This window comes from Camelus bactrianus, chromosome 15 (genome assembly GCF_048773025.1).
Source record: "Camelus bactrianus isolate YW-2024 breed Bactrian camel chromosome 15, ASM4877302v1, whole genome shotgun sequence".
In the NCBI taxonomy this organism is placed as follows: Eukaryota; Metazoa; Chordata; class Mammalia; order Artiodactyla; family Camelidae; genus Camelus; species Camelus bactrianus.
In genome coordinates, this window is record NC_133553.1 from 53,774,788 (window position 1) to 53,792,989 (window position 18,202).

Consider the following 18,202-nt stretch of genomic DNA (forward strand, 5'->3'; position numbering starts at 1 on the left):
CTTCTTTTTAAAATACTTTTTAAAAAATTGAAGTATAGTTGTATATAGAAGTATAATATTACTGTGTTAGTTCTAGGTGTACAGCACAGTGATTTGGGTTTTGTTTTGTTTTGTTTTTGCAGATTATATTCCATTATAGATTATTATAAGATATTGGGTAAAATTCCCTATACTGTACAGTAAATTCTTATCGCTTATCTATTGTATGTATAGTAGTTTGTGTCTGTTAATACCATACCCATGATTTGTCCCACCCCATTCCCTTTCCCCTTCCGTAACAACCATAATTTTGTTTTCTATGTCTGTGAGTCTGTTTCTGTTTTGTTTATACATTCAGGAAATGTTAATTCTTGTTAGATATCCTTATGGCCTACCTCTAAGTTTCATTAAGTCAAAAATGGTCTTTCTTCAAAAAACTTGCTGAAACTTTAGAACCCAGCAAGATACCTAGTATATAGTAGAAGCTCAGTATTGTTTGTTTAATGTTTTCATATCAGAGGACTGGATGCTAGGGCAAAGAGCTTATTGAGGTATTCAATAGGGTACTGATTAATAATTAGGGTAACTGATTGAATATCAACTGGAAGAGGCATGCTGAAGCTGCCTTGGCCGTTTGGGGGTTCCACAGAGTCATAAATGGCTTGAATAGAGCCATGGAGTCTCTATCTGTGAAATTTGCACTTGACATAAAGAAACTAAGAGGGAGAACAAAATTTGGGTATGCATGTATTTGTGTGTATATGTTTCTGTACTTGGGTCCTCAGATAACAATGGCATAAGTAACAGAAAGATGTGGATTAGCAGCAACATAAAAAAAATTCTCTGGGCTCTTGTCAAAAATAAATTCAATATGAATAAACAATTCAGAAGCAATAGCAACCATTCTTTATGTGTGAAACAAGGGAGGGGACAGATACATACGCAGAAATGTCTTGTGGTCTCACTTCTTTTTTACTTTTTGGGGGGATATTTAGCTATCTCTTCTAATAACCTGGGTGTAGACCCTAAAGCAATAGGCAATAGAACACTGAGGCATTCTCTGCTTCGTGACCACGTGCAGGGACCGAGAAAGAAGGCATCGGGAGGTGGGGTACCAAGCCTGGGATAGGGAGAGAATGGTATTTGGTCAGTGTGGAAACATCCAGAAGACTGGTAGTTGGCAATGATGTTCAAGGCTCATGTAGACTATGAGCAATCTGTGTTTGGGATCCTTTGTCTCTGTTTGAAGGTTGGGGTGATGTATCAGATCCGGCCCAAGGTCAGGACAAGACTGTAGCCCCCTTCCCCTTTAATGAGCAACCTCTGGAAGCTGCAGATCAAGCTGAAAAAGGCTCTTTTCTCCAAAGGACTTTGAAAGTTTTATTCTCTCTGAAGAGATGTATTTGTTTGAGTGAATGTGGTAAACCACTGCAGAGTCCACAGCAAAGTCAGTAATGCCTCGGGCTCTGTGTGGTAAACAGCAGCACCAGATTTGGATGCCTGTCTCCAGCCAAGAAAACCATCTCCTCAAGTAGATTTCCCATTTGGGGATCGCACTTAGTTTTAACTTATTTGTATCTTAAAATATATTGTCATCCATCACACTGATACATTTTGCATTTATTTATTACTCAAATCCTAAAAATGTCCCTGTTTAATGAAAGATGTAAAGTATGCCTAAACAATATCCTGAAGCTAACAGAGGAGAGGATAGGAATCAGGGCTTAGCTTTGCTTTGGATGACAGCCTGGTTCTTACAGAAAAGTTCCTGCTGTGGGTTCTTATGGGTGTATTTTGCAAACTAGGGGCAGTTGTCCTGGGCTCTTCTGTGGCCCCAGGGTTACAGGACTGGAGTTGAGTAGGAGAAGGCCCTGGTTTGACAAACGTCAGGCCTCCTGTACGTCTTGGGATGGTAGACTGGCACAGAGGGACTTGGCACAGGGGATCCATTTGCAAACTCTTGCCCTTTTTCTCAGAACTCTGTTCTTAGTGCTCCCTGTACCTGATATTCATACTGTGGTAGCTGACCACAATGATCTCCCCAGAGCTCATGTCTGAGCCAGATTCTGTCTTCCCCTTCTTGCCCTCTTCTTTTGAGGGAGACTACTCCTCTCCTCCCAACCCTGGTCATGTGGTCTAAATGAGGACTGACATCATTTTATATGTCGCTAATTCCCTGGCCCTAGCGATGAGTCCAGAGATGCCCTATGAGTTCTTCCTTGGGAGTTCAGAAATGGGAGCTGCCCTCTCTGGTGACAGAACCATGAGGGTGCAGGTTTGCCTCTGTGATGCCATGTCCACAGCTGGGTGACAGAGCATGTCTGCAGATAGGGAGGATGAGGAGCAACCCGGGGGAACAGCATGCAAGCAGGGCAGGGACAGACCAGGTGATGTGCAAGTCTCTGTTTTCCTCTGAGAGCTTTAGTGCTGCCCTCCCTGTCCTGCTAAGAGCTTGAGAGAGAAGCACTTTCTGATTCTCTGAGCCACCCTGGAGTCCTACCAACAAAACCTCTATTTGCTTAAGCTATTTAGAGTCAGGGTTCTTTCATTTGTCATTATATAAGGTTTTAGAGTGGGGACTGAGACAGAGCATCATAACAGCGTCTTCTTATGAAATCACACCATAGAAACAGCAGTCTGTTCTGTTTGCTCTGAATGAAAGCACCACCTTCGTGTAGTTTCAAAGTTAGCCTCAAGACCTGCAGCATTTTAGAAAGGGGCTGACCATGAGGGTGTAGATCATTAGAACACTTTGGGTGGCCTTATGATGAGAAACCACTTTTTTTGCCTTAACAATACATAGCTGAGGAGGGATACATGAGAGAAAAAGATCTGATGTTTGTCTTTACGTCTAGCTTTGTGCTAGGAGGGAGACTTCATTTGACTTACTTGGTTCTTCTTCAAGTGGTTCCATCCATTGGTTTATCTTTATTGTTCACTACAGAGACAATCTGACTCATAAACCTTCCCTGAACTTGGCTTCTGCTTTCTTGCCTCTGTCTTCAAACTGAGTGCCCCACCTCTTATCCTCGCTTTTCCATCTACTGAAATCTTACATACACTTCAAGGCTTATTGAAGATGCCACCCTCTCCATGAAGACTGCCTTTATTGGCCCCAGATAAAATTAATCTCCATCTCTTTAATTGTAATAAAGATTTTATAGCTCCCTTAGCATTTATGTATTACTTCTTCCAGGAGTCACAGGTACCTCATCTTATTTTCATGCTAGCTTGTAAATATTAGGTCAGGAGTTTGACCTATATAATTTCTAAACTCTCTTTCAGTAATTCTATAATTTTGTAACTTCTATAATTCTGTAACTAATATGAACTGTTCACAAATTTAAGGTGCATATAAAGGCATATCTTTTTTACTTTTAGAATGACTACCTTAATGCCTCTTATCCTGGGTTTTTTCCCCCCAGTTTTATTGATATATAATTGACATATAATATTACATAGATTTAAGGTGTACAAAAAAAAAATTCTTTGATACACTTATACACTGCAAAAAGATTACCACTGTAGTGTTAATTAAATCTCCATCACCTCACATAATTACCATTTCTTTTCTGTGCTGAGAAAATTTAAGATTTACTCTTTCAGCAAACTTCAGTATATAATCCTTTGTTGTTTATAACCACCATGCTATACATTAGATCCCTATTGTCAAGAGTTTAGTATGTCTTTCTTCCTTGAGATTTCCCTTCTTCCTGAACTGCTTAGTACCTCTAGGGAGGCATCTACCAATAGAACTTCCTGCCATGATGCTACCCACATGTGATTATTGAACACTTGAAATGAGCTATTGCAAATTAAGAGCTGAACTTCTAATTTAATTTAAATTAATTCAGATTAAAATTTAAATAGCCCCATGTGGGTAGTGACTACCATATTGGATAGCACAGCTCTAGGAGTTTTCACAGTCAAAAAAGATTACCTCTGAACTTTGTGCACAAAGTATCGCTGGGTTCAGTAACCACAGTAGGTTCCATCACTAAGTAATGTTGCTTATAGAAGTTTGGTGCAGCACTGCCTGCTCACAGTTGCTGTTCCCTTGCTGTGAAGAGGGGGTGATCTTCCTCTGCAACTCTTGGGGGATATGATCCCACTCCCTTAGGCTAACCTTGGCCAAGCTGCTTATGCTTGGACTCCAAGGCTGGAAGTTTTCTTATTCATGTTTCCATCCAGAACTACTACAGTAATCAAAAGTCAGGATCAGACCCAATTCTGTTCATCATTCTGTGGACCCAGAATCACCCGTCTCTGTCTAGTTATCCATCATTAGGTGTCACATGGCTTTTTCTTTTGAATCTTCAAAAACACAGGGAATTTGACTTTGCATTCCTCTAAAAACAGACCTTTAGGCAAGGATTCAAGTGTAAATAGTTTATTTAGGAGGTGATCCTAAGAAATATCCGTAAGGCAGTTAAGAAATAAGATAGAGAAGTGAAGGAAGCTGGTAAAAGATAATGTATCCAACAGTTACCAATGGGTGACTGAAGCTCAACCCTCTGGGAAACTCTAGGAAGTAGTGTAGAACTTGCTTCAGAATGATCCCAGCTGAGAGGCAAATAACATGGCATCTATACACCAAGCTCCCATCAGTCACTGGTTGAGGGCTTCTCCTGGATACTTTAACCCTTCATCACTCTTGCTTGCTCTAAGAGTGGCCAAGTACACTTTCACTGCCAGAGGAAAGCCCTTAGGCAGTCTCTAGAGTGTAGAGGTGAGCAGGGAGCAACAATTCCTGCTCCAGAGTCCCAGACAATGGAGTAGTCATATTTCCTTTTATAATTTTGGCAGCCTTAACTGGTTCTGGGGTGCTCTACACCTCCCCATCTAGGGACAGAAGCCCCGGAAGTTTCTCACAAGAAAAGTAGAATCTACTACAATTGTAAAATAAGGAGTTGGGGATGTCTCTCTTGTAAGCTACCCCATTTCAACTTAGTTTGTCTGTTTTGTAATACACTAACCATCCAACATGCCAAGAACATCAAATAAAACATTTATGTGGCCTGAAAAACACAACAAAAATTAAATTGATACCACCTCCCCAGGTACTAACAGTAGCACTAGCTTTGTAAAAAGGAAGGGGCTTAGAATATGAAAATATCTTAACATTTCAGATTTTAAATACTTACACTTTCACAAACTCCTGCTTTCCTCAGTTTCAGCAGTAATGGGGATTATTACATTGGCAGAAGGTGAATAGGATATATGAGGTCTCACACGCAAAAAGTAAAAAAACAATTTTTGAAAGGTAAAAGAATTGAATAATGGACTCTGTTCTTAAATATAGTCAGGTGGAGGTTAGTGATGTGGAAGTCCCTCTAGAAGTGAACTCTGTGTTCCTGCAAGGTAAGAGCATTTGGCTTGGTTTAAAATGATCATTTTAGAAAGCTCACTGATGGCAACATCTTCTCCCACCACATCCGGAGGCCTGAAATAGATGGATTTTTTGACTTTTCATTCAATCGCAAACTTAATTTGGTCTATATGCAAAGATTTACAGTTTCTCCAGCTATGCAGATTATCAATAATAGAGGAGCTACTGGGCAGTGTGCTTCTTCTCATTGAATATTCAGTGTGTGATATGAAGATTTATCTTGTAAATATCACTGGTTATAGCCTTGTAAATTCAGAGATACATCATTCACAGTTCAACTTTGAATATAGCGCAAATGAAGGAAGAATGGATTTTTTAAATGAAAAGATCAAAAAGGATAATTAATATTTCATAATCTTAATTAACTTTTCCACTGCACATTGATTTTTAATGTTATTTGGGGTGTAAGGTGTGATTATTGCTTTCATAACCAAATCAGATAATCTGGTCACAAACTTGAATGTTAAAAGTTAATGTGAACATCTTGTTTGGCTTGAGAAATTAGTCATTAAGTTCCTCAATTAGCTCTGTGCTTATTCTGGGGAAACTGCATTACACAAGTGAATAAGATTGTAAGCTTTTAGATTCTGAAGCAAGTTATTAAGCATGTTAGGTTGGAACCCACTGGTAAAAGATGTATGAATTGCTGGATTTGAGGGAAAAGAGGAACCACGCACCAAAGAGCACGAAATAAACCATGTTTCCTAGTGCATTAACTTGTGTGATAGGCTTTAACAGATCACCTAGCACTGCAGATTAATTGGTGCTTCTGAGCCAGTAGATAGCTGATCCTTGAAGCCAGCAGAACTACCTCTGCAATCTCACCTGCTGACCCGGTAGAGGTGAGCCATGTATACCAACCAGGGTTGGAGGGAGTTGCCCAGGACCATCCAATCTTTGATCATGACTCACTTTCCCTTTTGCCTCATCTTCCCATCCTGAAGCACTTGGATTCAAGATTCCAACTTTAACTCCTACTTCTGCATGACTCCATCTGATGTAGCCCATTTACCCCCAACCTCTGCTACGTCATTTCTCTCTTCTTTTGCTACCTGTGCTCTAGTGACCCTCTCTGTTTCAGCTGAGAACTCCCTGCTATGTTCTCTGTTCTGTTGACTTAGCTATTCTCCAGCTGGGTCAGCTCCTGACCAACTCGGGGCTGAGGTAGGATTTGGGAGAGAAAAGAGGAGTGACTCAGATCATTAACTCGTGGGAGGTGACTAGAACTTCAGGTTCTGCACTTGCTAAAAAGCATGCTAGGATCAAAAAGGCAAAATGAGAACTAACATGGGAGTCATGGAGAGGTGGCCACGAACAAGAGACGCACTTGTAACTTATAGGCAGGGATTGAATTTTGCATAAATTAGAGTATGCTAGATTGTGCTGTAATAACACACAGCCCCAAATAATTGTTTTAACAAAATGTAAGTTTACTTCTTATTCCAGGTATCCAGTGCAGTTTGGTGTGATGATCTGCTCCACTCAGTCACTCAGGGACCCGAGCTAACCAAGTCTCTGCTATTTTAGTATCTGCATCATCTAGGACATGTAGACTTTATGCTCCATAGCAGGAGAAATAAGACTGGAGAATCTTGCATGGGCTTTTCACTGCCTTGCTGCAAAGGTGATACATGTCACTTCTGGTTACATTTTACTGGCAAGAACTAGTCAGATGGCCCTGTAATTTTATGGGAGTCAGGAAATGTAGGAGAGAAAGTATAATATTTGGTGAGAATTCTGTTTCTACCACAAGATCCATGGGTAAGAATCCCATCAGAAGGAGTGGGGCAGGAGTGCTACGGCTGAAGTCTGGGGAAGAAAATGCAAGGGAACACATCCACAAGAGAGGTGGAGGAAAGCAACAAGAGAGCCTTGTCTGTTAGGAAGGAGCTCCATGGAGCCCTCAGCACCCTGTGTTCTCATTCTGACCTCTAGGATGGCGTGGGGCAGGGGCTGACATGCAGGATCTCAAGGTTGCTTTCAAAGATCATTTTTTCACGTTATTATGAAGGGAGTTTGATAAGTGACTCCTGAATGTATAGAATGTCTGTGCCTTTTAAAGACATGCATGCTTGTGGGATGCTTTGCACAAGCATCATCTCAGGAGGAAATGTACCGTCTTCTGGGTATCACTTGGTGGGAGAGTTACCCACCCTTTCGAGTCATATTTCATGCATAAAATGGAGCTAATTTTTGATAAATGTTGCTACCACTTATTACATTAAGGATACATGCATAACCTCACATAATCTTCTCCATAATCCTAGAAGATTATTAGCAACCCCACTTTACAGACGAGATCACTGACTTTCAGAAAGAGCTAGTAAGTGGCAAATTTGGGGGGTCAAATCTAGGTCTCACCTGAATCCAATGTCTCATATCTGAAGACTAGAATTAAATAGATTAAACATGTCTGGCATTAACTAGGAACTCAGAAATGTTGACTTTCTTCCTCTTCTTTTATTTTCCTTCTTCCCTCTCATCCCTGGGACTCCTGCCAAATATCTCATCACTTGCTGGGGATTCCTTTGGGGATTTCTCTTTTGAGAAGAGCCAGAAAACCACTTACACAATGATTTCTCCAGCTGAGCAGGTGGTGGGAGGGAGAGCAGGTGGTGTGGGGGGCTGGGTGCATGCTCTTGCCAGCCCTGCTTCTGCCCCTGTGTCCAGGTGTGGAAGAAGTGGGACCAGAAAGAGTCCTGTGCCTATTTACCTCTTCAAAAATGAGATTAAGAATGGTGGCCTTCACCCCTTCCTTCTCCCTTTTTGCAGTATTTCTGTCCTTTGTGCTGTTTCAGTTGTTTGTTTACAGCTGGAGAAAGTGATTCACTTGGTAATAAAAATTTTTCACCTTTTTAAGCAGGGAAAGCGATATCAATTTCCAGGTTTTCTCAAATAGGAAGTCATTTTAAGCCTCATTCTTAAAAATATGTAGCTCCATCAGCCAGATTCTGGGTTCCTCTTATCCTGAGATCCAGGTGTCCTACAGCAGTGGGGTTGAAGGTAAAAAGTTGAAGGTGGAGGGTATGTGGTTCTACACCTTGATAACAGGACATTATTTGTGTATATGTGTGTGTGTGTGTGTGTGTGTGTGTGTGTGTTTAATGTAGAGGAAAACAGGCAATGCCTCTTTATGGCACCCACCATGGAGCCTGGGGATATTTCTTTTCTTTTATCCCATTCTATAAATAAACTGGACGACTGCCAGGGCAAAAGTACTCTAAGGCATGATTCTTAGTCTCTACTATAGTGAACTTGTCTAAAAACTCTGGCTGCCTCTTGATATGAGTTTCAGGGTCTTAAAGGGTATTTTGAGTCTTCATACATGGGAAGTTTGATACTTTTTCTTCTTCATCTAGTTTCCACTTAAAAAGAAAATGATCAGACTCACAGAATGATTTAGAGTCTCTTTGTAATCAAATGCTGATAAATATACACTGCTAATTTGCTAATTACTTACCATGTGATGGGTGAGAGGCTATTTTCTTGGTAATTTTAAGGATAATGGTGACTCATTACCATTAGTCCAGCAAGGCCAAATTCTTTTTTAGTTAAAAATGTAAGTGCTGCTCTCCTGACTTAACTGAGTAAAGTTAAGTGTAGCCCTAAGAAGTATCTGTCTGAGGGTAAAAAACCCAACCAGTTTGTTAGTTTTTAGATTTTGACCCCCAAAGTAGTTTCGGAGCCTCACATCTTTACTGTTGCTGTGAATTGCTAATGAAGATGAGAATGTCTTAAATCAGGATGGCAAGACTTTGACCACAGGAGACCGAGTCACCCAAGGGAGGACGCACTCCCCAGGGAGGACGCACTGCATCTTCCAGGCTGCTCAAGGATTAAGAAAATCATTCCCCTCCATCTGCTTCGCATATGATGGGGCAGAGCAGTGTAGAGAGTATGCACCTGTTTGGGGAACAGGCAATGATCCTGAATAGCTAATCTGATAATCAACAGAAGACCACAGGAGAGCCTGTTATACAAAATAGAGGAAGAAAACTGAACCTTTCAAGAATTGGTTCATCTATAGAATGTCCTTTTAGCCTGAAAGAAAAATCTTCCCCTCCTTCCTCTGAACACTTATGCTCCTATTATCAAAACCGTTCACTTGGAAGTTGCACTTGTCACATTTGTGAGTGAAATGTTCATGTGAAAGAGTCTAATGTGTCAACTGGATGGGGAGTTCTTCAAGGCAAGGGGCTGGGCTTTCCACTCTTTTGTGTCCTTGTATTTTCCAGCTTTGAACTTCATATATAATGATGCATAATACACCATTTATTATTATGAATTATGCATTATAGTTATGAATTATTCTTATGATCCTTATTATGACTTCATTATTCATACTTAATGAAAATTCTGTAAAAGTTAAAAGTACACATGATGCTTTTTTTCTCATGCATTTGTGCAGAGTCAAGACAAGTTTATCTTGACTCAAAGCCCAAAGCTCTTGCATAGGGAACTTTCTTTATAGAAGGCTTATACTCAGGATATAGTTTATTTAATTTACTGATTACTTACTGATCTTCTGTCGTGTGAAGGGTTATAGGCTATAAAAAAGAAATAAGATAATATCCAAGCACTCAATGAGCTAATAGTCTGATACCCAAAAGATACATAGGTTTCAACTTAAAAGTCTACCTCATCATCAATTGATGATGGCTGCTTGGATTGCTGACAAAGATTATAAAGTCTGGGCTAGATTCAGTAGGAAAGAATGCTGTGATCAATTAGTAATGTCTACTACTTATTTAGGGATGGAGAATGGTAGCACGGGCGCCATGTGCTCACAATCCCCAATTTGCAGAATGGATTCGAAGTCTAGATAGTAGAAGAAGCTTGTATTTAGTAGATGCCAATCAATCAATAACCTAAATTTGTTTTGATGCAAAATAAGTACCAAACAAATATATAAACTACAAGAAATAAGTATCTGTTAGTCTACTTGGGCTGCCACAACAAAATAGCATAGACAGGGTGGCTTAAACAACAGAAATTTATTTACTCCCAGTTCTGGAGGCTAGAAGTGCAAGATCAAGGTTCTGGCCAGTTTAGTTCCTGTGAGGGCTCTTTTTCTGACTTATGGATGGCTGCCTTTTGTACACACGTGACCTCTAGGAAAGAGAATGATAAGGCCCTGTGGGATCAGGGCCCCGGCTTTATAACCTCATTTAACCTTAATTACTTCCTTAGAGGCCCCTTCTCCAAATACAGCCACACTGGGCGAGGCGTGGGGTTTGGGGCTTCAGTGTATGGACTTTGGGAAAATACATTCAGTCCTTAACAATATGTGATATAAAGGACAGGCTTATGCCTCCTATGTGAAGAAGGAGATATCATAAGAGTTACAGGTCTAGATAGCGTTGTCATTTTTTAAAAAGAAAGACATCAAAATCAATTTCTTAATGTTTTTCACATTAACTGCATTTATAAGTTTTAAATATATCTGATCTTATGGGTTGTTCATAACTCAAGTCATCTGCATAATGCAATTTAAAAAATTACATCAAAGAAGCCAGTAGTTAAAAGTAACAGGTGGTAGACTGGTTTGTAAATGTGCACTTAACAAAAACTCATTACTTTTCAAAATCTTAGCAACATCTTAGAATAGTAAATAATCATTAAAAAATACTACCCTTCAGATGATGTTAACCGCAAACTTTTTGCCTTGGAATATGCTACCCTTCCTCTGACTACCAACAAGCCTCATTTTTGTATTGGTGTGTGTTTAATAGACTGAAAATATCACATTTGTTTTTATGACTATACCCATTAGATTGAAATTAAAATATGTGATTTAAGGTAACATTTGCTCTCAGTGAAAGTTAAATTTGGATTCAGGCTAGTTTTTATGTGTGAGGTGTTTTAGTTTTCCCCCAAGAAGATTTATTTATTAAAGTGATGAGATACTAAAACTAGCTATTACTCATAGAAGAATAGAAAATTTATCAGTGTTTGAATTCTGATGCCACCCAGCCTTGCTTATCTCTCCACCCCTCCAGGATTTTATGTTTCAGAGTAAAAAAATTAAATAACATTTATTCTTTATTATTAAAGTAAAAGGCAACCTGGGTTTTAATAGTGCTCTTAGCTTCAAGTGCGTCATAATGCTTTGTCATTTCTCTTTTGTCCTGACATGACTGAACTGTAGAACACCCACGTTGATGATGAAATGGATACCCTTGATTTTAGTCACAAACCTCCACAAAATGTTTAATGGATTCTTGATTAAAGTCTAGAAAATTACAGGGAATATGTTGTTTATCTTTATTCTTATCTCAAAATGACTTTCTATTTAATTATTAACATGGAATGATGCAGTGGCTCAAGGTGACCCAGCAAAGTATGACTGAGTAATGATTGAAATGTACACGTGACAAAGATCTGAGAATTCTGCAAAGATGGAAGCATGTCATTTTAAGAATTTAGCATGGAAATAACCATCTTTTCATGCCTTTGAGATATAATAGTATGATAGGTGGAATTATAATTGATGTATTCACGATGTTTGTTGTTCTAATATTTTTCTGTAAAATATGTATGTGCTATAGATAGGGACAAAGAATATAGAAATCGTACACAATTCCACCACAAAATATTCATTGGATTAATATATTAAGGCAGAGATCTACATCAACATTTTAATATATAATCTTCCTGTTTTCAAAGTTGGTATTACATGGCATATTTTAGAATGCTACATCTGCTTAGTAATATATCATAAACATTTTCTTATATATTACATATTAATTAAATTTAATTCTATCATATAGATATATCATAATTTATCTAACCAATATAATTGACTTACATTATTTGCAATTTTCTGCTATTTCAAGTAATAGTGGCTCAAAATCATCTTATATAAATATGATGTAAATTATTTTTATGATAAATTCATAAAAGTAGAAGTTGGGTTAAAGGCTATAACTATTTTTATGGATCTCAATAAATACTGATTTTAAGAAAAATGTACCATTTTACACTCCTATCAGTAATTTGAAAGTGCCCCTTTCTCCATAACTTGGCTAACAAAATTTGTTACAATTTTTTAATGCTTGCCAATTTGACAGACAAATCTGAGTTTAGATCAGAATATAGAAGCACAAAAGGAAGCATCTCAGTCTGTCCTATTGCTCTAAATACTAATTTTAGATCAATGCCTTTTCATTAACCCATTCAATAAATGTTTCTGAGTGCCTCTTCAAAAAAGAAAAAGAATTTAGAATGTAAAATTGTATATTTGGCAAATTAGTAATATTTCCCAGTTGATGGCACATTATCACCATATAGATGCCAGGAAGCTCTCTTGCTTTATTATTTCTCCTCCTTTCATCCTGATCCCCGCTTTCTTTCCCCTCTCTTCCATAAGCAGCCATTCCAGTGTGCTTAGCATATATATATATATATATATATATAGGATATACATGTTTCCCTCAAGAATATATAGTGTTTTGTGGTTTTGCATATATGCATTTTTAATTTACATACATTATATTCCTAAATCTTGCATATCTTACATTTTCCACTACTAAACAGTACATTAAAACAAATTAGACTCTATACTTGCTGTAAGTATGTTTGGATTTTTGCTTCTAATTGCTACAAAAAATTCTATGGTGTACAGCTGAGGTCCAAAAAAGGAGGAAAGTATTTGTGCTCAATTTATCATTCTGGCATGATCAAATGAACATTTATGTGTTACTTCTCGAATAAAGGAGATCATGGTTAGTTATGTAAGGGGAGAACAGATGTGCAAGGCTTTCTAGGTCATTTTAAGGACTTTGGGTTTCATGGAGGGGCATTGGAGAGCTTTGCATATTGCAGTGACATGATCTGACTTACATTAACCTATGCTGAGAACAGACAGACCAAGGGTAACAAAGGGAGAGGCAGGGTGTGCAATTAGGAGGCTACAGCATAATCCAGGCAAGGCATGGTGGTGGCTTGGACTAGGCTGGTAACAGCAGAAGTAGTGTGAAGCAGTCAAATTCTGGATATTGTTTGAAAGCAGAGGCAAGAGAATTACAGATGATTAGATGAGGGCACGAGAGAGAAAGTCAAGGATGACTCCCTGGTTTTGGTCTGCATAACTGGGAGAATAGAGTTATCATTTGCTGAGATGGGGAAGGCTGCAGGGAGAGCAAGTTTGGGAGACTATCAGGAGTTCAGGTCTGGATGGGTTAGACTGAGATACCCACTGGATGTGCATGTGTCCATGGAGGGAGAGTACCCCAGGCAGAGCTGGCAGGGAGATGGACGGGGGAGAACGTCAAGGGTAATGGTATTTCTTCCCTAGGAGGTTGAGGTCCAGGTTGTCTAAATGGAGACTCAGTTATGAAGGGCATTTGGGAGCCCAGTCCTTGATTTCTGGTGGGCAGGCTGGCCTGGAACTACATTTCCCAGTCACTATGATTATGGTTGAATTTTTACAAGACTAGCTGTTGATCTAGCAGCAAATATATCTCCACATGAGAGCCATCCATTTGGCAGGCAAAAGGCCAGAATTTCATACTGTGCATGTGAAAAATCACCTGAGGTCCCCTTTTGCAAAGCTTCTGCCTTCTTGGGTCTGAGATTCCTTTCCAGGTTTGTAGACCTTAGGGATGAATACTGAGAGTATACTATACCTTCAGGCAAACCAGTGTATGCTTATTCTTCCAGCATAAAAAAAGTACATTTCCGCACCAGAGTCAGGTTTGGTTTCTAAGCCTGTTACCACTGCAAGAACTATATTCCCATTTTCCCTGGTTGCATTGTTTATATTTCTTTGCCAACAACATCTAAACCTTTTTTTTCCCCACTCACTTGGAACTGCCATTCATTTCAACCCTTTGCTTCATGAAACAGATATTGCCTGTGTGAACCTTATATGGTGAAATGTTACACACCACCCTCCCACTTTTTAGAGACATGACGAAGGTAGGCTTTGGATGTTTTCCCATGCCAGCCCAACACTACCGTTCTTCAGGCGTCCCACTCTCCTCTCCTAACTGTTGCACACATGCTGAACTTGACAGCACCCTGTCTGTGGCGGGTAAACACTGTTTCATTTCGTGCGCTGCAGTTCTGCACAAGTGACATTTCTGGGACTCAGTACTCACTGAATGCTTTGCCAGTTGTTATTTCTGTTTATCTCCCTGTTCATTTATGTGATCCCTTAATCTGTGAACTCATTTTGGTTTTTTGTCCTCTTCCTGTTGTTTTCTTTTATGATTTTCTCTATTCTCTGATTCCTTGCTTGGGGGGAAATTGAATATGTCGCACAGAGCTGCCAGTGGAGGGGAAGGTTGTGCTTCTGTTACTGAAAGGAAGGATTCAACATTGTAGCCTTGACCTACGTAAGTTACAGAACTCAGATGCTTGTCTGGGTGGCTCCAGGTGAAAATTATAAGGAGGCTTCACTGGAACAACTCCTAAGATGAAATACCTTTTGCTGGGTATTATATGGAGTCCAAACCATGATCAGCCTAGAAAGCACGGTGGGATTGAGATAGCCACAAAGGCAGGGCTACAAGGTCTCTGGATTTGGAGAAGAGGGGGCCATTTCTAAAGGTAGTACTTAACATGGTGTGCAGGGTCACTTCATGTGCGTGTGTAGATTGTGTTCTACACCGTGTGCCCCGCTGATGGGCAGATGGGGGCTGGGGTGTAGCCTGTGGTCCACCATGCACCTTACTGGTGATGGTGAATTTTATGTGTCAACCTGACTGGGCCACAGTGTGCCCAGATATTTGGCCACACATGATTCTACCTGTGTCTGTGAGGGTGCCTCTGGATGAGATTAGCATTTGAATAGGTAGCCTGAGTAACGCAGATTGCTCTCCCCGTGTGGGTGGCCCTCATCCAATCCACTGAAGGCTGAATAGAACAAAAAGGTGGGGTAAGGGAGAATTTGCTCTCTGCTTTTTAGCCAGGACATTGGTCTTCTGCCTTTGCACTTGACTTAGACTGGAATTATACCATCAGCTCTTCTCAGTCTCCAGTTTGCTGACTGCAGATCTTGGGACTTCTCTGTCTCTATCTATAACTTCCTTATTTTACACATACACACACACACAGATACATATATATATATATATATAGAGAGAGAGAGAGAGAGAGAGAGAGAGAGAGAGAGAGAGAGAGAGAGAGAGAGAGAGAGGGAGGAGAGAGGGAGAGAGCAAGAGAGAGATGCTAATAATGCTTTAGTACTTCAGACACAACTCCAGGAGGGGGTGCCTTTTCCTAATTCATACAAAGTTTCCATATGGACTAACTGAGGTTCTGGTAGTGGGTGTGGAGAGGTAGGAAGAGGTACAATTTGAAAAGTTATGTCCCTCTCCACTGCCACGCAGCTTAGAGTTTGGCTGTGGTTTAAAGCCCCTGATCTCAGCCTGAGTTTATAATCTGGATGATTCTTACAACTCCAGAGGGATAGAAACAATTAAGGGCTGTGCTTCCCCTGCTGCATTAGTGATGCACCCTGGGAACACCTCTGCTGGTGGGAGACACAGCAGCAGAGGGATGAGCGATATCCGTACAAAATATTCAAGCTGCATTTTAGTGTGGCAGTGTGAACCTTTCAAAATGTGTTCCTTTCACTGCTTTAATACAGAGAAGTATGACCGATGCTAATTATCATTCTCATTTTAAAGGTGCAGTAACAGAGCTGCAAGGGCCACTTGGATGTCCCCGTGGTGAGGTGGTGGTTAGGGGTCAGGCTTTTTCTCTAGTTGAGTTGCTGTCTGGTCTCCTAGGCTCTTTCCAGCCTCTTCACAGGCTGGACAGAACACTCAGAAATTAGTGTGCTCTTTCTAAGCACTTCATTTCTTAGAAAAAGTAGAATACGATAATTAGGAGCATAGTTTCCTTAAAGAACAAACAGGAGATGCTGGCTGTTGCAGATTTTAAGGGTTTTTTTTTTTGAGAAAATGGCCACGTTTATTTGGTCTGTATTGATATATTTTAATCTAGTTTTCTACTCTTACTGTCCAAATCCTCTTCTAATTGCTGTAAAGGCACGATCCACACATACACAAATGCTTGTGCACATGCACACACACATCTCAGGACTGTTCTGTTCAGCAATTTTCTAAAAAAGCCCTCGAACAGCACATACTCAGGGCCCTGTGGCGTCACACAGATCGCTGCAAGAGAGAGGAGACGTGAGGTCATGTCTACAGTACCTGACATACTGCCCTCAGAATAAGAAATACTGTTGTGCACATCCACAGCAGGAGGCGAAAGACTGGCAGAGATATGATGATGCAGTTGAGAGATTTTGTGCCCCAGGGAGAAGATGAAAGTCAATGAACCAGAGAACCAATGTTTTGTTTTTGTTTTTGTTTTATTTTCAGCTGCTACCTACATTGGTTTCATGATTTCTTGCACTTTTCTATAACCTTCCCTCTGGGGCATTCCATGTAGATTAGAGCAACACAGTCAGCCACACTTTCAGCTCTGGAAGGACCCCCTCTGAGGAATGGCACAGTCTATTTAGGAGCGTTAATAACAGATTCCTAAACCATGATCTAAAGTTTCCTGCTCTTCCTATTCACACGTCATCCTAGGATGGTTGGCTAAAATTCTCCATCAAGAATGTTTAAGAGAAAATGGTAGAAACAGATCTCAGTCTCTTCAGAATCATTTTTACCTGACTTACCTTTCTGTCACCTTCAGAGCCGGTTCTCATTCTTTGCTTGCTCTACGTCTATCTCCAAAAACCCAGGTCTCACTGAATACATCACTGAAGACCCCTCTGCCCCTCCTTGAAGGCCACATGGAAGGTTGGGGGCCTGAGGCTCACCTGCAGAGTCCTCACCCTCCTCCTGTTTCTTCTGGTGAGCACTCTATGCTAACTGTCGAGTCTGGCCTGAGCCTCAGACTCCTCATCTGTAAAATGGGATAAAAACACCTGTCCCATAGTTGATTCAATAAGATTGTGCGCCTCATCCATGATAGTTCTCCTCCAGGACAGTGTGACACGACCCTTTAGAAAGTTCTCTTCCGAAAGGCAGTGAGTGTAGCTCAGCTTCTGCTCTGTCATTTATCATTTTTAATTACATGGGGGCATTATGAGCCAACATCCCTGGTAATATTGATGCTGCCAGGAGACTGTCCGTCTGCCTAAGATCAGACTTCCTAATCAAACCTGCACTCCCTCAGGGCAGCCGAATTCTACATTAGGAGAAAAGCAATCTTACTGAGCAAATGTGTGAAGAGGCATTTTTACTTGTGAGACTCTTAACTACATCTATTTCAGGCAGCTGAGCAAAGGGACTGACAACTTCTGGATTGTGTAGGGGTGGGGCTGCCCTGGGACAGGCAGGGGTGGGCCAGCTCTGCTGGAGTTTGCCTCACAGGTCAGACCTGTTAGGCATTTTCAGTGTTTAGCACTTTCCTCCTTTTCTCTGCTCCTGGGGTTATTGCTCTCAAAGACACTTTAAGGGACCAGGGAGGCAGGTGTTAACAATGGATGTCCAGATGTTTGTGATCTGTCACTTCCCCAGATAACCCCAGATAAAGATCTCTTCTGGAGGTGGCCTTCCTTTCTTGCTTTTCCTGAGGGCACACCACAATGTGGGCACCCTGGAGATGGAGCTTCAGATGCATCTGAACAACCTTTGCTGATGCTCCTACAATGAATACTTGACTTGCCAGGTGTGGTGGAGGGTTCATCGATGAAGAGACATGTCCCTGCCTCAAAAAGAAAAAAAATCAATAAGTATCCAGCTAGCCACAAAAGAAGACAGACAGTGATAACTACAACAATATAGAGAAAAAGGAAGTGCTTTGTTTTAAATGGTGCTGTATTAGTTTCCTATTGTGGCCACAAACTTAATGGCTTAAAAAAAC

At 40.4% G+C, this 18,202-nt stretch overlaps 1 protein-coding gene across 2 annotated transcripts in view; it reads left to right on the forward strand.

Annotated features, from left to right (window-relative positions):
- Positions 1-18,202, forward strand: part of CCDC85A (coiled-coil domain containing 85A) — a 1,028,435-nt gene that overhangs the window by 391,902 nt on the left and 618,331 nt on the right. The window lies entirely within an intron of this gene.